Below are 22,651 nucleotides of genomic sequence, written 5' to 3' on the forward strand. Positions count from 1 at the left end.
CTTAGAGCTGAGAAAGCTTATCTTTTGTAAGCACATGTGTTCCAGTACAACGCCACTGCTTTCACAGACAGTTTTATTTGTTCTTTAGTTCGATGAGCTCTGATCAAAACATTAAGCAACTTTATTTCTCCGACAGTACATCAAGCAACAGTTGTGATCAAATCAAATTACCATGAACATCCTGTCTTTGCAGAAAATGCAGCTTAAGCAATGTAATAAATGTCAGTGAGGTAGCATGCTTATTATAAATACAGTCAGTCATAGCGACATTATGTGTGCTCCGTTCAGCATGAAAGCTTTCTCCTTCTGAATGCTTAAAATTCCCACAGCAGACATATGTTTTAAATGTCTGCTGCTAGTTTGTTTCTGTCCTTGTCTGATTTCTTCACGTGGGCAGAATGTGCCTGACAGCTCTCACTGAATACCAAAGACCTCAAGTTCTCATTGCTTTGGGCGTGATACTTATCCTTGGAAGGGCTATTCCAACAGTCCTCCAAAACACCATTAACAGGGTGATCATTTCTTTGCCCCCTCAAATTACTCCAGTCTGTTAACATCAGCTTCAACCTCTGCAACATAAGGCAATTGTCTCATTTCAACCAGTAAAGATGAAAGAGGAGATGATCTTACTGCACCATAACACAGACCTAAAGCCTGTGCTTGTACCACATCCAAACATTTTAGATTTGAAGATAAGCCACACAGCCACAATCAGGTCATGTCGACTTGAACCAAAACATTGTCCTCTCAACATTGTACTCTTGCAGTATTCAATGAAGATTCACTTTGCATCTCAACTGTTCAGATGTGGGAGCTCAAGTTTAATTCAGCTCCAGTTTTCACTTATCTCCATGGAAACTGCTGGCTTCTAAATTCTTGCCAAATACTGGAGCCATGACAGCCCCAACGAGAAGGAACAACAACAAACCAAAGCCTTTTCCGTGAAGAGGAAGCATGCAGTCAAACAACGCCAACATCAGCCGAACCTCTTGACCACATCTGCATGTTTTTATCCATTGAGTTGCTACCATATGATTGGCTGATTAGAAATTTGCATTAATGAGCAGCTGTACAGGTGTAAGCTAATAAAGTGGCCACTGACTGTACCCCAAGAACAAGAAGATAGCTAGGGACAGGGCAGGACTACTCCAGGATAAAACAGGGAGTATATTCTTGCATGCAGAGGATGCAGGTGAGATCTTAAATGAGCACTTTGTTTTGGTATTTACCAAGAAGAAGGATTTGGAGCACTGGGAGATCAGCATAGAGCATGCTAATTTGCTAGGGCATTTTGAGATAAACAAGGAGGTAAAGAAAGTTAAACAGGCAAGTCCCCAGGGCTTGATAGGATATTGTGAGAGGTAAGAGATGAGATTGCTTTGACCTTGTTCAATAGCCTTTGTGTTTTCTGTAGCTATAGGCTAGTTTGTTTCTGTCCTTGTCTGATTTCTTCACGGGGACAGAATATGCCTGACAGCTCTCACTGAATACCAAAGACCTCAAGTGCTCATTGCTATGGGCATGATATTTATCCTTGGAACGACTATTGTGCCAGCCTTTGGAGAGGCAGTTTCAGTGCTTTACTCATCAGCATTTGAAAAAACTCTTTAAAAGTTCAGAGTAAAATTTATTATCAGAGTACATCCATGTCACCGCATACAACTCTGAGATTCTTTCTCTGCGGGTATACTTAGCAAATCTATAGAACAGTGACTGTAAACGGTACACATCAGAACTGTAAGTATAAACAAACTGTACAAATGCAGATATAATGAGCACGAACTAACAATACAACAGAGTCCTTAAATGAGTGTAGCTATCCCCTTTTATTCAAGAGCCTAATGGTTGAGGGATAGTAACTGTTCTTGAACCTGGTGGTGCGAGTCCTGAGGCTCTTGTACCTTCTACCTGATGGCTGCAGTGAAAAAAGAGCATGGCCTGGGTGGTGAGGATCTTTATGATGGATACTGTTTTTCTATGGCAATGTTTCATGTAGACGTGCTCGATGGTTGGGAGGATTTTACCGGTGATGTACTAGGCCAAATCCACTACCTTCTGTACTATTTTCCTCTCAAAGACATTAGTGTTTCCACGCCAGGCTGTTACTCAGCCAGTAAACACTCTTTTCACCACATTCTATAGAGGTTTGCCAAGGTTTTTGATGACATATTGAATCTCCACAATCTCCCGAGGAAGTAAAGGAACTGTCGTGCTTTCTCTGAAATTATATTTATATGATGGGTCCAGGACAGGTCCTCTGAGATCATGACGCTCAGGAATTTAAAGCTACTGACCCTCTCCACCTCTGGTTTTCTGATGATTACTGGCTCATGGTCCTCTGGTTTCCTCTCCTGAAGTCTACAACTAGTTCCTTGGCTTTATTGACATTGAGGGACAGGTTGTTGTTATTACACTACCCAGCCAAGTTTTCAGTCTCCCTCCTGTATACTGATTTATCATCCCCTTTGACACAGCCCACAACAGTGGTGCTGTCAGTGAACTTGAATATGGTGTTGGAGCTGTACTTAGCCACACAGTCATAGGTGTAAAGTGAGTAGAGTGGGGGCTAATACACATCCCTCTGGTGCTCCTTTGCTTATGGAGATTGTGGAGGAGATGCTTTTGCCAATCAGAACTGACCGGGGTCTACAAGTGAGGAAATCTCGGATCCAATTTCACAAGGGGGCATTGAGGCCCGGAATATGGAGTTCACTGATGTGTTTGGAGGGGATGATGGTGTTGTAAATGCCGAGCTGTAAATTTAACTTCATGTTTTAAAATCTAAGTATTTAATTTAAACAACTTGCCACATTCCTCGATTGGAAAATGATTTAAGAATTTCCCAATGTGATGTGGAACTAATAGCAACAGACTATTGATCTAATGGGAGGAAGGGAAGTAGCACTGGGGTCACAATGGCTGACACATCTCATTCTTCTCTTTTTACAGGTGTTCACTTTTCAGTTACACAATCTAGAGTATCGGATAGTCTGACTGATCTCTTTACTCTCCCTTACATCACGACAGTTGTGCTGCTCCATTTAAAGCAGGCTAATTCAATGCAGATCACGTATCAAACAGATCTGGAGTTCCTACAAGTAATTGCCTTTACCACCTGATTCTAAAAGACAACTAGGAATCGGTAATTATGCCTAGATTTACTAGCAAGGTGTAGATACCAAGAACAGATACTAACGTATAATAATAAAGAATCAATCATCGCACATTATTTGTATTATGAAGCATGATTTATGATACTTGTTTTGTATGGATGTGATGTTCTCCTTTGATAAAACAATAATCATTTTAGCATTTCTAATTGAAAGCTAACGGGATCTGTTATGAGCAATAAGTGCAATGGGACAAGTATTGATGTAAAGCTGCTCATAAAACATCTAGTTTGTCTCATGGATTTAGGATGCAGATGGCAGAACTGATTAAATTTTAATCTCATCTCTCTAAAGGTGCAATAATAGAACCTGATGTTAAAGTGTTTTGACGGTGTTTCTGGCCATTTAGTTTCCCAGTTTGGTATTTCAACAGGGTTGAAATTTCTGGCGCCTCATGTAAAAAAAAATTGGCTGTATATTTTTCAGCCTTTAGAGAAAAGGACGCAACTATAAAATTAAATTCCCTCAGCTTAGAGAGAATTTTTAAATCTGCCTCATGTGTGTTGGTGGAGAAGTGGAATAGAATGGATGAGATTTGCAATGCTTCACAACCATTTTATATTCAAAATGTTTTTTTTTGGAGGGGCATTCAGATTAAATAAGTAAACTAGATGTTATCTCCATTGATTTATTCCAAACGGGAATTGTATGCCAATGGAAACTGTGGTCACCCAGACCATTAGATGTGTAGATTAGGGGGCGCCACAGTGGCATAACAGTTAGTATGATAGTATTAAAGCTCGGGGCCATTCCAGGGTTTGGAGTTCAATTCCAGCAACCTCTTCAAGGAACCTGTATGTCCTCCTCATGCTCCAACTTTCTCCCACAGTCCAAAGACTGCCATTTTTAAGTTTCCTGTGATTAGGCTAGGGTTAAATAGGTGGGATGCTTCGATGGTGTGGCTCCTTGGGCTCGACTGGCCTGTTCCATGCATCTTTAAATAAACTGGGGTTGAAAGGTGAAGAGGCTTGTCTAGATCACTTTGAAACATTTATTTATGAAGTTGGGAAAGCACACGGGCACTGTAATCCCAGTTTCCCCAGCCCTCCATTTACCTTAGACTTGAAGTGTTGTTTCTAGCCTCCACGTCTCCTTGCTGTACCCTGCCAATTTTCTTCCATGAGGTCCAGCCATCAAACTTAATTGCTGACATGCAAATGAGCTGTCCCACCTGGATGCTAAAATTCTTACCTGAGTTTTGGATTCAGTCAGGTAATGCTATATTAGCTGCACTTGGTGAAATTTGAACTGATGAATGCCACTGAATTACATGATCAATAATAGGCATCAGTGATATTGTAACTATATAATCACTGCTTTGTAACAATCTCTTTTCTTCCTGTTTCAGAAAAGAATCCCAAGGTGATTTTCAAAGATGAATAAGAACTTCCCTTTGTTTCACACAATGGTTCATTTTCAAATGCTGAAACAGAGTCAATGGACCAGAATTCTGTTCTGCCACTGTATCTAACAGTTATGCTCAACCATGCTTGTCTAAGCTTGTAACAATTCATTGCATAGTAAGTTGCTGAAAATGTGAGTGGATAATGGAACAAGTAATGACCTGAGTGAACAGAGATTGCAACTGGTAATCTCCCAAAGGGATGGAGTAGCCCGTGGCATCCCGGTTCCAAACCACGTGAAGTCCCATGGCATCATCAAATACGAGTGAGGAAACCTCCTCTCGTAAGTACCTACCATTCTCTCTCATGATGATGATTCAGAGCTCCTCCATGTCGAGAGCACAAAATTTAATCCCAGTATGTGTGAGGTAATGCAATTTTGGAAGCCAACCAGGGATAGGACATATACAGTAAACGGTAGAGCGCAAAAGAATGTTGATAAACAGAGAGATCTAGGCTCATACTCTATAGATCTATGAAGGTGGCAGCTCAAGTCAATAGAGTGGGGAAGAAGGCACGTGTTATGCTTCCTTTTGTAGTTTGAAGCAGAGTAAATAAGTTGAGATGTTATGTCACAACTTTATGAAACACTGTACTGCACACAGTGTATTAGGTACAATTCTAGTTTCCATGTTATAGGAAAGGTGTAGTTACTCTGGAGAAAGTGCAAAAGGGATTCTTCAGAACGCTGTCTGGATTGGAGTTGTGGGGGAGTGAATAGACAGGCTGTGCTTTTCTCTCCCCCTGAAAAGGAAGAGGCTAAGGAGTGATCTGATAGAAGATTGAGAGGCATTGGTAGAATTGTTAATCAGAATTTGAGATACAGTACAGTCCCGTTGAGTTGCACTGCTCAGCAAACCCTGATTTTTTAATCCTAGCCTAATCACGATTTACAATGACCATTTAACCTACCAGCTGGTACGTCTTTGGACTGTGGGAGGAAACTGGAGCACCCAGAGGAAGCTCATGCAGTCACAGTGAGAATGTATAAACTCCTTACAGGCAGTGGTGGGAATTGACATCGGGTCACCGGTACTGTTACCGTTGTGCAAACCACTACATTACCATGCCACCCATGGTAGGAATACCAAAAACAGGAGGGCACAGGTTTCAGGTGAGAGGAAGGAGCTTTATAGGGTATTTGAGGGGTAATAAGTTTTTTTACATAGAGAGTGGTTGATATCTGGAATGTTCTGCCAGAGAGGGTGGTGGAATCTAATACATGCATTAAGACAGACACTTAAATAGACAAGCACAGAAGGGCACAGTCCTCAGGCAAGTGGGATTAGTACAGATAAGAAAAAGGTTGTAATGGACGTAATTGGCTGAAGGACCCATTTCTTTTTCTGTATGACTCTATGACCAGTGAGTGCAATGGGCAGCTCCAGATTGGTTTGAAAATTTCTTTTATGAAGTTGGAAACAGCAGAATGAGACTTGAATTTCCATCACTCTGAGTGGCTTAGTTGCACTAACACTGGCCTGGCTGTTGAGGACACAACTGTTAGATTGGGCCTATGGCAGGGAGTGAAGGATTGAAAACAAGAGATAAACTTAATTGCCCTTATCCTCACAAAATTACCTTTGGCAGATGCATTCAAACATGAAGGTATTGACGGAAGTGACCAATAGTTACTAGCCTCTTTTACTCCAACATCACCTTCCAAATTTATGATGGCTATCAACAAGATCAATAGGGCAGCACCACCACCTGTAGATTCCCCTCCAAGTTGCATACCATCCTGATATGGAAATATATTTTCACTCATACGTTGATGTTTTAAAAAGAGCTGGGGGCCTTTTGGAACTTACTAGCGGTCTGCAATCATCACGAGAGGTCGTTCGTTGGTGAGGCTGTGCGAGGTTTAAAAAGAGCTCGGGCCCTTTTGGAAGTGTTTGTTGGTCTGCAATCTTTACGAACTTTTAGGCACCTGGCAAGGGGCAATGAAAAGAAGCGAGGTGTAAGCAGAGTGGCCATTGTGGGCGCTGCCATTGTTGGAGTGGGCCAACGTTAGAATGGTCAGGCTTTGGCTCAATACGATTAGGCGAGAATGACCTATCAATGCACAGCAGCAGCCAGACAGACCAATGTCACTATGGCTGGCTCTGAGACTCAGCTGGAAAGGGTAAAGTCAGGCACAGCCATAGTTAAAGGGTGGATAGCAGATTCTGTGGCCAAGAAAGGGAAGCCAGGATGGTGTGAAGCTCATCGGTAGAAAGTGGTAAGGGGTCCTGTATGGTGAGTATAGGGAGTTAGGGAAGAGGCTGAAGAGCAGGAGCTCCAAGGTAGCAATCTCTGAATTACTCCCAGTGCTATGTTCTAGTCAGGGCAGGAATAGGATGAGAGTACAGATGAAGGACTGGCTGAGGAAGTGGTGAAGGGGGCAAGGTTTCATATTTCTGGATCATTGGGATCTCTTCTGGGGAAGGTTTGACCTGTACAAACAGTATGGATTACGCTTGACCCTGAGGGGGATCAATATGTTTGCAGACAGGTTTACTAGAGCTATTGTGGAGGGGTTAAGCTAATTTGGTAGGAGGATGGGAACCAGAGTGATGGGCTGAGGATGGGGCAATTGGTATACAACTAGCTTCATTGTGAAGTGAGACTGTGAGAAAGGATTGGCAGATGATAGTGCAAAATTGCAGTCAGGTTGAGTTGAAGTGTAACATGGGGGCAAAATCAAAAAGGGTGATGAATACAGGAATGAAAGTTGTATTTGAATATGCACAGTATATGGAATAAGGTTGATGATCTTGAGGTGCAATTAGAGATCGGAAGGTATGACATTGTGGGCATTGCTGTGTTGTTGCTGAGATCATATTTGGGAGTTTAACATCCAAGGTTACATCTTGCGTTGAAAGTACAGGCAGGCCGAGGTGGTGGGATGGCTTTGTTGGTAAAAAATGAAATCAAATCCTTGGAAAGAGGTGACATAGAGTCGGAAGATGTAGAATCCTTGTGGGTAAAATTAAGAAGCCACAAGGGTAAAAAGACCTTGATCTGAGTTATAAATAGACGTCCAAACAGCAGCCAGGATGTGGGATGTAAATTACAACAGGAGATGGAAAAGGCATGCAATATGGGTAATATTATAGTATTTATGGGAGATCTCAATGTGCTGGTAGATTGGGAAGATTAGACTGGTGCTGGATCCCAGGAGAAGGAATTTGTAGAATGCCTGTGAGATGGTATTTTTAAAGCAGCGTGTGATTGAGCGTGTGATAGGGAAAGCTAATTCTGGATTGGATTTTGTGTAATGAACCAGATTTGATTAGGGAGCTTAAGGTAAAGAAACCCTTAGGTGGTAGTGATCATTATATGATAGAACTCATCCTGCAGTTTGAGAAGAAGAAGTTAAAGTCAGATGTATCAGTATTACAGTGGAGTAAAGGGAATTAAAGGGGCATGAGAGAAGAACTCACCAAAGTTGATTGGAAGAGGACACTATCGGGTATGACAGTAGAACAGCAATGACTGGAGTATCTGGGGGCTATTCAGAAGGCACAGGATAGGTACTTCTTAAAGTTGAAAAAGATGAAAAAGGGAGGAGGAGGAGGCAACTGACAAGGGAAATCAAAGAGAGAATAAAAGCAAAACAGAGAGCATATTTATCACAAAAATTAGCAGGAAACTTGAGGATTGGGAAGCTTTTAAATACTATCATGGCAACTAAAAAACCATAAGGAGAGAAAAGATGATATCTGAAGGTAAGCTAGCCAATAATATGAAAAAAAAACACAATTTTTTTCAGATATATAAAGAGTAAAAGAGAAGTGAGAATGGATATTGGGCCACTGAAAATGACAATGGAGAGGACGCAATGAGGGACAAAGAAATGATGACAAACTTAGTAGGTATTTTATGTCAGTCTTCACTGTGGAAGACACCAATAATATGCCAGAGATTTGAGAGGGTGAGAAACAGAAGTGAGTGTAGTTACTATTACTAAGGAGAAGGTGCTTGGGAAGCTAAAAGATCTGAAGGTAGATAAGTCACCTGGATCAGAAGGAGTACACCCCAGGGTTCTGAAGGAGGTAGCTGAAGAGATTGTGGAGGTATTAGTAGAAATCTTTCAAGAATCATTACATTCTGGAATGGTTCCAGAAGCCTGGAAAATTACAAATGTCACTCAACTCTTTAAGAAGGTGGGAGGCAGAATAAAGGAAATTATAGGCCAGATAGGAAGATGTTGGAGTCCATTACTAAGGATGATATTATGGTGTACTTGGAGGCACATGTTAAGTAGACCAACGTCAGCATGGTTTCCTTAGGGGAAATTTTGCCTGACAAATCTGTTGGAATTCTTTAAGGAAATAATAGGCAGGGTAGATAAAGGAGAGTCAGTGGTTGTTGCGTACTTGGAGTTTTAGTAGTCTTTTGACAAGGTGCCGAACATGAGGCTGCTTAACAAGATAAGAGTCCATGGTATTACAGGAAAGATACTAACAGGGATAGAAGTTTGGCTGACTGGCAGGAGGCAAAGAGTGGAAACAAAAGGTATTGGGATTGCTTCTTTTTCCATTATAATTTGGATGATGCAATTGATGGTGTTGTGTCCAAGTTTGCAGATGATACAAAGATAAGTGGAGGGGCAGATAGTGTCGAGAAAGCAGGGATTCTGCAAAGGACTTGGACAGATTTGGAGAATGGGAAAAGGTGTGGCAGATGGAATATAATGTAAGGAAGTTTATGGTCATGCACTTCGGTGGAAAGAATAAAGACACCTACTATTTTCTAAACAGGGAAAAATTAAAAAAATCTGAGGGGCAAAGGGGCCGAGGAGTCTTTGTGCAGGTTTCCCTAAAGGGTAACTTGCAGGTTGATTTGGTGGTAAAGAAGGCAAATGAAATAGAGAGGGCTAGAATATAAGATCAAGGATGTGATGCTGAGGCTTGATAAGTCATTGGTCAGGCCGCACTTGGAGCATTGTGAGGAGTTTTAGACCCCTTATTTAAGAAACGTGCTGGCATTGGAGAGGATCCAGAAAAGGTTCACAAGAATGAAAGGGTTAACATTTGAGGAGCATTTGATGGGATTGGGCCTTTATTCGATGGAGTTTGGAAGAATGAGGGTGATCTATTGAGACTTACTGAATATTGAAAGGCCTAGATAGAGTAGATGGGCGGGAGGAGAAGATGGCTGCGTGACGCAGCGTGCGCGGCCTCTCCAATGAAATGATATTGTATTTGTTAAATAGGGACCGTGCACAATTCTGATTTGATGGAGACAGACGTGAGAAGCACGAAGGAACATCTGGAGAAACTTCTGAAATGCCCGGTTCGCTGCTGCTGCTACTGTGCGATTGAGAATCTCCGGAGGGAAGGCCCCAAATCCTCTGCTTTTCCTGGTGCTGGTGGCTGGGGCTGGGGTCAAAGCGCTTGGCAGAGATGGTGCTCGGTGTCGAGGGTTGATCGGAGGCTCAGAGTTTTCGGACGGACTCAGAGTCTGACTGTGGTCGGGTGCTTCCAGGATGCTGCATCAGCAAGTTTGCGGTGCTGGTGGCTCATGGCAGGAAGAGAGTTTTCTTCCTTCTCCTCTCTGCGTGAGATGATGGGACTTTCAAGAGACTTTGAACTTTTTTTTTTACTGTGCCATGGCCTGTTCTTCATCAAGTTACAGTATTGCTTGCACTGTTGTAACTATATGTTATAATTATGTGGTTTTTGTCAGTTTTTCAGTCTTGGTCTGTCTTGTGTTTCTGTGATATCACACCGGAGGAACATTGTATCATTTCTTAATGCATGCATTACTAAATGACAGTAAAAGAGGACTGCGTGTCCTCATAATCTAATCTAATGTGGAGAGGATGCTTCCTATGGTGGGGGAGTCTAAGACCAGAGCGCACAGCCTCAGAATGGATGTCCATTTAAAACAGAGAGGAGGAGGAAATTCTTTAGCTAGAGGGTAGTGAATCTGGGGAATTTATTGCCACAGATGGCTGTGGAGTCCTAATCACTGAGTATATTTAAAGCTGAGGTCAGTAGGTTCTTGATTAGTCAGAGTGTCAAGGGTTATGGGGAGAAGGTAGGAGAATGGGGTTGAGTGGGATAATATATGAACCATGATGGAATGGTGAAGCAGACTTTTGGGCTGAATTGCATAATTCTGCTCCTGTGTCTTATGGTCTCTCTGTCCCAAAAGCCATCCCTAAAAACTTAAAAAAACTAAAAGACAACTAAATATGAGCCATGACCTCATCTCCCTACCCAACAGCACTGTTAGAATACCCTCCTCAGAAGGACGGCCATGTTTCAAGAAGCAGTTCATCGCCAGCTTCTTCAGAACGATTAGAAATAGGTAATAAATGCTGCCTTTGCCAGTGATAGGCGGATCCAGAAAATGAATGAGTAATGATAGTTCAGAATGAAGAATTGTGAAATTAACAGCAAAACGACTGAGTAAGAACCTCCAGCTTGGGTGGATGAAGTTGATACCATTCAGGTTAGAGAGTAAAATAGGACAGGAAACAAAAAAAGCAAAGGATTAAGAAAAAAATGAACAATAGTTGTCCTGGTAACGCACACAATATGCTGGAGGAACCCAACCCATGTGGCATCTATAGAGATGAATAAATTGTTTTAGTGCTAGATTTTTAAAATTGATAATAGCAAGGACAAGCTTCTATATTTGTAATAGTTAAATTTCGGTTCAGATGCTGACGGACAGTAATAAAAACTTGCACAATTTAGAGGATTCCTAGGCTTGAAATGACAAGTCTTCACCTTTTGTGGTAAGCTCAATTCAAATCTGTCTTTTAAATACATGAACTTAATTCCATTCAGTGCATTTCAGTGGTGAGTCAGTTAGTTAGAAACCATTTTTCCAGAGTTAAGGAGTGGCAAGATTCGGACACTATCCTTAGATATTTGGACTTAATCACTCATTTGCTACTTACTTGAAATCACAATACCATGTTTGCATAAATAACACCAGCTCTTTTGGACAGAAATTTATATTCCTTTGATTTTTATGTGAGTAGTTCTTTGTAAAATGGTTGCATCAATAAAAAGAATCACTAATTTCCAAAGCAATTAATTGAAGTGTTTTGAGAGGCAAGATTAATCAAGGTAGCCGCATAGTAATTGGCACCTTAATTTAAATATTGATTTGTATATATTTATAACTGACCCTTGAATAAATACAGGTCTCTTTATAAAATCTTATTAGTTTGATTTTGTTTCTTTTGAAGTAATATATAATTGATTTTTTTGTACTTTTATTATATTGGTGATGGTGACTGTTTTCAATTGACTTCCTGTTCACATTGCTCAGAGGTTTCCATGGTAAGTTGGCAGGTGAGAACAGTGTGATATAAATTACTGCCCACCCATGGCTATTGTATTTCACCGCAGCCTGAAGATAAATAACATGCAACTCGTTCTTGAGAAACTGGATCCAGTCAAGTTAACAGAAACTGAGATTATTTGTGGGTGTAAAACAAAACTGGAATTAAAACAGAAAAAGCTAGAAATATAGAGCTGTGTGCTAGCAGATGATGGAAAAGCTTTCATGTCTGGTGGGAGTTTTACAGGAATTGTTAACGGCTCTAATGAAGGAGTACTGAGGTTCCCAAATCTTCCTGCTGCATTACATTTCAGAGAGTCTTGATTTTCTTTTTTGAGCATTTTCCACATGCACCACTGTAATAATAAACTTTGAATGAAAAGAAAATTGTCTTTATAATTGTGTCTCCATTCCCTTACATTAAGGGGTAAAACTTAGAATCTACAGATGAATGATATTCAGACATATACTTGAAGAGGCATGACCTCTAGGGTACAGAAACACAGTGCTGGGACACGTGATGAAGTTGGACCACCATACATGTGATGAACTGAATGGCCTCATCTGATTTTGTAAATTTATTGTAATTCTATGAACACAAGTTCCCTAACAACTCTGTTTGACCCAGTGAACACATTTGGTATGATTATAATTGATTAGTTAAAACGGATGTAAGAGAAAGAAAGATTTTTATGGACATTGTTCATTAAAGAGAGAATTTATTCATCATACTGGAATACCTTATGAGATAATAAGCTATCAATTCCAAATCTTTACAGTTAAGTACTCCAAAATTCTCCAGGTTTGAATTTTGTCTTAATTTTGTACAGTGAAAGTATGAGCAAAAATATTGCTGAAGTTAACAATTGAAATGTGTATTAAGTAAATGCAAGTGATTGCAAGATGATCAATCCCAATAAAATTGGAGATGATAAGTAATCTAGCAACTTTTGGGACATTTGAGAGCTTATACAGTATTGCATTATGTAGTCAATAAATGCCAACATTGCCTCAAAGACATCTGAAGAAAGCTTGGTGACCTCAGTTTCCGACAAGTAATGAGAGAATTAATAGAGGATAAAGAAATAGATTTCATTAGTCTCTCCATGGAAATTGTTCCTAAGAGCAACTGCTGTATTAGTCTTTACCATACCTGTCAGAAACTGTGGCTCCTCTGGGAAATCTGTTTCTTAAGAGGGCTTGCTCTGCTCAGGATTTCAAACTGCTATTGCATCCTAAGTTACAGCTACACAAAACGGTAAGATTTAGATCTTTAAAAGACCACTTTGACTGTGAGGGTGGGAAATATTACACTAACTCCGCAGATCCAACACTGTGATTTTAGAAGTCACCCTCCCCGGCCCCCAAATTGACCATTCATCATATAAAGCCTGTTATACCATGGAGTCTACTCTGTGTATCTAATCTCCCAAAAGAAAAGCACTGCATACATATTTTCAGAGACACAACAATGAGCAAGTAAAGCCTGGTATACTCATTCGCCTGTAGCCTGTGACTGTGCACTTGTTTTATTTCCCTTCTCTTGTCCCAGGGCCCAGCGGCAAAAACAAAATCGCAGCAATCCCGGGGAATTTGGTAACATTATATTAATTTCTAATCCTTGCAGAATAGGTAGGAAATGGATCCGCAAAGCATTCACAAACTCTTGAACTTTGAAATTTCAAATACATGAACTGTGGAATGGCATTGTTTGACATTGATGGACAATTACTGATAAAATTGTATTTTTGCAGTTTAGAAAGGATAATACCTCTGTTAAAATAGAGATAGTAGTGACACAGGATAGAAAGTTAATGTTTTTCAATAATCTTAAAACTGCAATACCTGATGCAATCTATTGCATAATGATATCATTTCATGGCCAATTGCATCAATTCAGTATTCACTGAACTGCAAGCTTTGCTTAGCAATTCACCACAGTTTCTTTGAGAACAAATGCAATTTATAATTAAATAATAATTGAGTACCTGAAATTCTTGTAATATGAGTTGTAATTAATTTTGTCTCAGAAATCATACTTATTGCTGATTAGATTTCACAATATTTAAATTAGCACACGTTAACATGTTATGAGACAGAGCAGGTAACTCAATAAGTCTACTGTATGTGTCATTATTGGGATAACTGGACCTTTTATTACATGTTAATAATTTGGACCTCAATATATGGGGGTTAATTGCAGAGTTTCCAGCTGATATCTACTTTGGAAGGAGAAATGCAGGATCAGAATATTACTTTAATGGTAAAAAAAATTGTAGTACGCTGCTGTGCGGAGGGACTTGGGAGTGGTTGTGCATGAATCACAAAAGTTGGTTTGCACATGCAGCAGGCTATCAAGAAGGCAAATGGAATGATGGCCTTCATTGCTAGAGGGATTGAATTTAAGAGCAGGGGCGTTATGCTGCAAGTGTACAGGGTACTGGTGAGGCTGCACCTGGAGCACTGTGTGCAGTTCTGGTCTCCCTACTTGAGGAAGGATATACTGGCTTTGGAGGCAGTGCAGAAGATGTTCACCAGGTTGATTCCAGAGATGAGGAGGTTAGACTATGAGGGGAAATTGAGTTGCTTGGGACTGTACTTACTGGAATTCAGAAGAATGAGAGGAGATAATGTAAAAACATATAAAGTTGTGAAAGGGATAGATAAGTTAGAGGCAGGAAAGTTGTTTCCACTGGTAGGTGGGACTTAAATTGGGGGACATCACCTCAAGATTCGAGGGAGTAGATTTAGGATGGAGATGAGGAGGAACTGCTTTTTCCAGAGAGTGGTGAATCTGCCAAATGAAGCGGTGGAGGCTACCTCAGTACATATATTTGAGAGAAGATTGGATATATTTTTGCATAGTAGGGGAACTAAAGGTTATGCGGAAAAGGCAGGTAGGTGGAGATGAGTCCATGGCCAGATCAGCCATGATCTTATTGAATGGCAGAGCAGGCTCGACAGGCCAGATGACCTACTCCTGTTCCTATTTCTTATGTCCTTATACTCTTATGATATGTAAAGTGGTGGACATTAAAAAATTAGAAATATTTATGTTGAGAGACTTGAAAGTAATGGTCGATCTAAAGGCAGAAAAGATTAAATTTCTTTACCCAGTGGTTGGTGAATCTGTGGATCTAATTATCACAGACAGCTGTGGAGGCCAAGTCAGTGGATATATTTAAAGCAGAGGTTGATAGCTTCTTGATTAGCAAGAGTGTCAATGTTTGCGGGGAGAATGTAGGAGAATGGGGCTGAGAGGGAAAATAACTCAGCCATGATTGAATGGCGGAGCAGTTTTGATGGGCCGAGTGGACTAATTCTACTCCTATGCATTATATTGTTATGGAAATTTAATAATATTATTCAAAATCATGGAAAATAGCTAAATACAAAATGAGGAGAATTTTTCAACGCAGATAATTGTTATGTTCTGGAATACACTGACTGAATTTAAAGTCAATAATAAGTTTTAAAGGTTAAATAAAAAGATGTTTGAAGAAGAATTAGGGCTATGAGGAAGAGATGTGAAATAGTTTTTTTCTAGAACATTTAAAAAAAGAGCTTGCACTGGAATAATAACTGAATGGTCCCCTATTCTGTAGAATCTATGGTTCAATAACATTGTACAGTGTCATGCAAAGCAATTTTCCTTTAGTTATTTACAGATGATGAGTCACAGTCAACCTCATCATCATTTTGTCTGCAATAGTGCAGCTGGTAATGCCCACTGTGCTTTGGAAAATAAAACAAAATAGGTGTTGGATGTGATAATAAATCTTCAGCGTTCAGTTACAAGGCTGCAATTCAATCAAAATAATTGAACATCATTCAAAGGGATTTTGTTGCTATCTGCCGATTAATTATAGTCTTACAACTTATTCATATCTAGCTGCCAGTTGTATGTACATATTTCAATGGGGAAGATGAATAGTCACATTATTGAAATAAAAGTTACTCCATGTAACTGCACTGGTTAAAGTGCATCTAGATTTAATTTAAGTCATCATCCTATGAAGTAAGTGGGGATTTATATCAGCTGAAATAGATATGAATTGAGTGATGGTGATTTTTCTGGTGAGTTTAATGTAACATGCTGGAATACATGATCATCTTAATTTCACCAATAAAAGCGGGGTCTTTAGGGATTCTCATGGGTGAATCTTTGAACAGAAGGAGTGTGGAGTTAAAGGGGAGGTTGCTTAGTATGAGAACAAGTTCAGCCAGGTAAGATGGTGATGGTCTATTCTGCATGAACTGTCCTCAGTGGAGGACTGAATTTATCCCTAATGTAACCACCTTAGTGAATTCTGAGCTTGCATGGTGTTTGCTGTCCTTTGAATTCTTGTTCTATTAAGATTTCTCTCTCTGGTACCTTATCCTTTGTAGATCTACTCCTGAAAAAACTATTGGCATGATACAGATTGTCACAAAGGTTTTCTCCACTTGCTTTCAGTGCCCACCATTGAGAACATCTGCCATAAACGCTGCCTGGGCAGGGTGAAAAGCATTATTAAGGATGCATCTCACCCTAACTATGGACTTTTTACTCTCCCCCCCATCCGGTAGGCGCTACAGGAGCCTCCGCTCCCACACCAGCAGGCACAGGAAGAGCTTCTTCCCTGAGGCTGTGACCCTGCTGAACCTCACATCACAGCGCTAAGCAGTATTGCATCCATATTGTACTGTCTCAGTACTTGTATATTTGTGTGCTGTAGCACTTACTTTTTATTTGCAGTTATTTTGTAAATAACACTATTCTTTGCATTTCTGGTTAGATGCTAACTGCATTTCGTTGGCTTTGTATCTGTTCTCGGCACAATGACAATAAAGTTGAATCTAATCTAATCTAATCTTTCCAATCTACCTTTCTCCAAACTTGCAGTACCATATTTACTAAGGTACAATGGCATCATTAATGTAGAACCTGCCGATAAGAGCCATGCTATCATTGAACTTCTATCTCTCAGAGACTGATGGGAACTCTTTGACATCTTTTCATTTTCTAAACCCATACGTCTTTTTTGGAATGTGGGAAAAACCCAGAAGAAACCTAAGAAGTCATGGGGAGGACATACAAACTTCTTGTCAGCTGTCGGAATTGAACCCCAATCACCGATTGCTGGTGCTGTAAAGTGCTGCACTATCTTTTATTTGCAAAAAACTGAGGTTAGAGTATTCCCTTGTTTCATCCTCCACTCCACCAGCCTCCAACTTCAATGAATTGCCGTCCATGATTTTTGACACCTCAAATGTAAGACAAATTATTTTGAGGTATTTACCAAAATAGTCTAACAAATCCTTTCCTAGTTCACCGTTCCATTTACCACCACCAACAGTTCACCATGTCCAGACAGATCTGGCCCCTGTGACGCACACAAAATGTTGGAGGAACTCAGCAGGCGAGGCAGCATCTATAGAAAAAGGTACAGTTGACGTTTTGGGCTGAAACCCTTTGTCAGGACTCAGACTCAGGACTCAGCAGGAATTTGTATTTCCAGCATCTGCAGATCTTCTCTTGTTTTTGGCCCTTGTGGGCTGTTTGAATAACTGTGGTATTAGTACCCCACTGAGAGCCATAGGGCTTGGTTAATTCTCATACGCCAGCTACATTGTGACTTATTTTGAGACATTCTGACATGGGTGAATGGGTTAATAACTATCCATTCCAGGTTAATGGGGGAATCAATACCTGCTTTTAAACTCATGTCTCTTAGCTAATATAGATCATTGACTACAGCCAGTTTTCAGCTTTACTTCACATGACATGGTTCATTGCTACTCTAATATACCTTCAGTTTTCCTAAATCATCCAATCAATTACATAGTCTGCACGATTCTGTACCTACATACTGCACAGAGCAGAGTGCTGGTTGGGAAGCAGATGAGATTATAGCTAAAACTAGCATAATATATTAACAATTTAATAGAATCATAGAGCAGAGATACAAGCCATTTGGCCATCAAGTCCATGACAACCATCAAATTTCTGTTTACAGCAATCCCATTTTTTAAATCATCCCCACATTCTCATTGACATTCTGGCCCAAAAGCTTGACTGTACTTTCCCTTCCATAGCTGCTGCCTGACCTGCTGAGTTTCCCTAGCAGTTAATGTGTGTTGCTCAAGACCTCTAGTATCTGCAGAGTCTCTTGTGTTTACGATTTGCAAAGTTGCTTTGAGTATGCCTACCCAGAAGAAATTTAAATCTTCTCTTTGGTGAGACCCTCTTTCATATCTCCCCCTCTGTGATCTCTGCTGCTCTCTGACTCTTCAACCATGTTTCACCCAGCCATTTTGTACTCCTTCCTCTACCTCATCTCTTATTCTGGCTTCTGCCCGCTTCCTTTCAAGACCTGATGAAGGGTCTCATCTCAAAACCTTGACTGTTTATTCCTCTCCATAGATGCTACTTGACCTACTGAGGTCCTCCAGTATATTGTCAGTGTTGCTCAAGAGTTCCAGCATGTCTTGTGTCTAAAACATTAGAGATCCCACACTTCTCTCTCTTTGTCTCTATTTCTCTAGAATTGTGGCCAGAAACTCTGGCTTATAGTACAACCACCCAACCCTACTGATGTTCAGGTAGCTACAGTTGTTATATTTTCTGTGCATTTGTTCAAGAGAAACTTGCAGAATTTTACACTGTGGAGTGACTTTGGAAATGCATGCTCCTTACTTTGTATTGTTAAGTGTAGCTATGAAGTAAAGATTATAAAGTCATTACTGTATTGGGGAAATGTTAAAATGGTAGCTTAATGAGCCATAGTTTTCTTTATCTTTGCCATGTGCTCTTTAAGAGAATGTAAGAAGTCTTTAGTGCAAGAGACATGAATGTCTAGATATGGTATTTTAAAAAAAGGAAATGAATCAGAATCCTCCCAACAAACTCCCTACAAAGGGAAAATAGATTGCTGACAGGAGAGCTGACACTTCTGAACTAAAAAGGAATTCACACTGAACTTGATCATGTGTGAATGCTGTCACTGTTCAAGTGCAAGTTTAATTGTCATTCAGCTGTACAGATGAGTACAGCCACACAAAACAGCGTCCCTCTGGGGCCAAAGTACAAAACCCAGTGCCAACAGTCACTCACAGCGCACTGCACATACACCACATCCAATTCTGATTGCAGAAAAACACAGTCACTAAAGAAGATAATTTAGCCCAAGCTCCTGACTCTCATTCCCTGTAGATTGATGGTGCATGGGATGTTGTCCTGGAGCCACCTTCTACAAGAGCAAGCACGCAACAGTCCATAAAGCACTAGTGCAGCCGCAGACAAACATAATCTGGCTTGTCTTCCACCGGGTGAACACTGGGGAGCAGCACCGATGGGAGGGGCAAACCCTAAACCGGCACGGACCCTAGCGTCCTCTGTGCCTCCACTCTCCCACACCAAACAAAAAAGGAAGGACTGGTGTGATCCTTAGGTACTGAAGGGAGCTCTGTATAAGCAGATATGAGTCAATGTAAAACATCTATTCTTCTTTTTAAGTAGGAGCAGCCCAACCTGAGCTGAGCGGATTAGCATCAGATTTTAATCCGATTGAACTAGTTAAATTTTGCTCTGTAGTTACCCTTTAAAATACTAAAATATAGAGGAAGCCCTGTCCTGAAGATGGAAAAATGGCAAGCTTTATAGCTATTATAAAATAAGGAATATGTCAGGTTAGAGATTATGATGCTATCTATTTCTGTAGGTGTCGATGGAACATAGTGCCTAGTGGATTGTCTTTTCAAGTTGCCTTATCTGTCCTCAGATCATTCCCTTTAGTACATTTGTTGTGCAATACACCAGACTGGCGTGTGAAGACAAGACTTTGATTCCACAATGAGTGTGTGGTGGAGACTTTCACAAGTGCTATCATGCATTTCTTGTGGGTAGTATGATAAGGACAGAGCCAAGTAAGTTTAACCCTTTGTATAGGTATTGGTTTATTATTATCACATGTACCAAGATGCAGTGAAAAGTTTGTCTTGCATATTGTCCACACTGATCAAATTATTGCATTGAGGTAGAACAAGGTAAATTAATACCAAAGCAGAATGAAGTGTAAAAGCTACAGAGCAGGTGTAGTGCAGGTAAACAATAAAGTGCAAAATTGTAACAAGGTAGATTGTGAGGTCAGGAGTCTATTTTATTATTCGAGTGTTCCATTCAGGAGTCTGGTAACTGTGGGATAGAAACTGTCCTTGAGCCTTGTGGTACATGCATACTGTATCCTCATATTGGTTTGTACATCATCTACCAATCTGGCAGATATGAAGTCATGGAGTCATAGAGTGATACAACATGGAAATACGCCCTTCGGCCCAACCAGTCCATACTGACCACAGCATCCTCCCTGTTATTTTCTTTAGGTCTCACCAGCTTCATCAGTATTGGTGCTACCACGCCAATCTTAATTAACATTGAGGTCTCTCATTAGACTACATTTTGAACCCAAGACACTTCCTGTATTTCTTCTTTGTGTTTTTCAGCATGGAGTACAGGAGCATTGAATCATCAACTAAAAGAAAACAGTAGATGGTAATCAGAATGTGGTTACCTTCTCTTTGTTTGACTGGTCTGTGGGACACTTCCCCAACTTCAGGTATTGAGAACAACTTTGCTTTATCCAGATTGGGCAGCTGGGTTGATGCCAGGTGGTCCTTCTGAATTAGTTCTTTCTCAGTTTGGCCAATTATATTTTAATAACAATTCTATGAAGAGTAGTGCCTATTCATTGGAATTTGGAATGAGAAATGATTTCACAGTGACATACAAGATTTGGAGACCGATGGATAGGATAGATACTCGTGGACTATTTCTTCAGTTTGGAAGTTATCAAATTAGGGAAATATTCACAGAAAGTTGGATAACAGAGAGAAAATTACTTACATGCAAGTTTCTATCCCAGAAAGCTGTAGATATAAAGCATATTCTAGGCTAATTTCAATAGATATTTGTTTTTAAAGAGATCTAGAGAATGGGCTACATATTAAATAAGATTGGATTTGACAGAAGTGGGCTGAAAGGCCTTCATCTGCTTCTATTTCTTATTCTTATGCAGTCACTTTGGATAATGCTCTAAAGAGGGTGATATCAGATCAGCTATGATTTTCCAATACTGTCCTCACAAAACACAACATGACTGGTGATTGCAATTGTTCCAGTGTGTATTGTTACAATTCCATGATTGTATTACATTACCTTTTTTTCTATCCTCCAGGTTATGAATTTAAGAAAAATGTAATTAGCATGGAAATTAGAATGTTAAACCCTTACAGGTTTACAGAGTTGAATATTTTGGTACTGAAAATATGTGCTGAGAATTGCACTTTTTAATAATTATATTTTACTTATTAATTGAGTTTTGACTTATTTTTCTAAACTCCTTCGCAAGATTTACAATTAACTACAGAGGTTCAATTTATGGAACACAGGAAGGTCACTTGGATCATTTCTACAGCAATCAATACACATTTATTAGATTCAAGACCAGTGCTTTTAATGCCTGCATTAGTTTATACATAAATGTTTGATTCTTGTTTTGCTTGAAAGATGACTATTTTACCAAAGATCTGACATAACATTGAAAACATCACAATTATTTATTGGCATTGTTATGGAAATACTGGACAGAGCATCAAAGTATATTGTCAGAGAGATTCCAGATTTGAACATTAGGTAATAATGTTGGCTAACAACAGAGGGGGGATACATAAATGGATATAGCAACACGGTTTATTTTACAAATAGAGTGGTGGGTGCCTGGAATATGCTGCCGGGGGTGATAGTGGAGTCAAGTATGATAGAATGGCTCTTAGAGAAGCGCATGAATGTGCAGAGGATGGAAGGATATGGACATTCTGTAGGCAGAAGGAATTAGTTTAGTATAGGTGTTTTAATTCTAGTTTGATTTGTCTGGCACAATATCATGGGCCAAAAGGTATACTGGTGTACTGTACTCTTCTCTGTTCTGTGTAACATGGTTTAGAGAAGGGAAACATATTCAGTGATTCCCACCTCTTGCGACTTGTCCAGTCAATTATGTGGCAAGTACATTCTGTAGATTCTAGTGGGATTGTTTGAATTGGTCTTTAGTCCATAATTGGATAGAAAGGCAACACTTATTGTTGGCTGGACCATTCTGAGTTGGCTCAAGTCCCACACCAGCAACCTGAACTCATGATATGGGCTGATACTCCTCTCTTCTTCTGATGAGTTGTTAAGGTGAGGACTTCTTTGTCTTTTCAGGTAGACATAAAACATCCCATAATATCATATGCCTGATGTCAATACAGCAGATATTTGGTTATTATCTCACATTTCTTGCCAAATCTTGCTGTGTGAAAATTGGCTGCCATTCACCTTGCCGATGACCCAAGGCCACATAGAGCACTGTGAAAATGCACTATTGTTCCTTTCTGTCAAAGGTTGAAAAGAAAGAGCGTTCATTTATCTTCTTACCCACGAATGACTGGACCACTGAGTCACAGGAAACTATGGGATCATTTAAAAAAAATTTAATGTTTTACCTTACTCTGTTAAAAAGAAATGACCCAGTTTAAAGAGAATAAAAGATATTGGAAATATTAGATTGTATGGTAGTCCATATAACTTCTTGTTCCTGGTAGACCATTTGATGGATGATCTGATCCTTAGTTCCAATTCCCTGTCTGATTTCTCTTTGTCCAAAATTGCACCCCTCTCATTCTGTGTATATTTATTGATTCAGTATGCTTATTAGCCATAAAGTGTTAGGTACTAATCAATAGACTGCTTGGCCGGCATCATCACAAACA

General features: G+C 39.9%; 1 long non-coding RNA gene across 2 annotated transcripts in view; it reads left to right on the plus strand.

Moving 5' to 3' along the window:
• LOC140196663 (uncharacterized) overlaps positions 1-12,237 on the plus strand; it is a 59,353-nt gene extending 47,116 nt beyond the window's left edge. Inside the window, exons 3-6 of one of the 2 annotated variants that reach the window (XR_011885775.1) lie at positions 2,950-3,142; positions 4,519-4,856; positions 8,328-8,426; positions 9,774-12,237. This is a non-coding gene — a long non-coding RNA (uncharacterized lncRNA). The remainder of the gene's footprint in view (positions 1-2,949; positions 3,143-4,518; positions 4,857-8,327; positions 8,427-9,773) is intronic. The other variant, XR_011885774.1, reaches the window with a different exon arrangement.
• The last annotated feature ends 10,414 nt before the right edge of the window (positions 12,238-22,651 follow it).

This window comes from Mobula birostris, chromosome 4 (assembly GCF_030028105.1).
Source record: "Mobula birostris isolate sMobBir1 chromosome 4, sMobBir1.hap1, whole genome shotgun sequence".
In the NCBI taxonomy this organism is placed as follows: Eukaryota; Metazoa; Chordata; class Chondrichthyes; order Myliobatiformes; family Myliobatidae; genus Mobula; species Mobula birostris.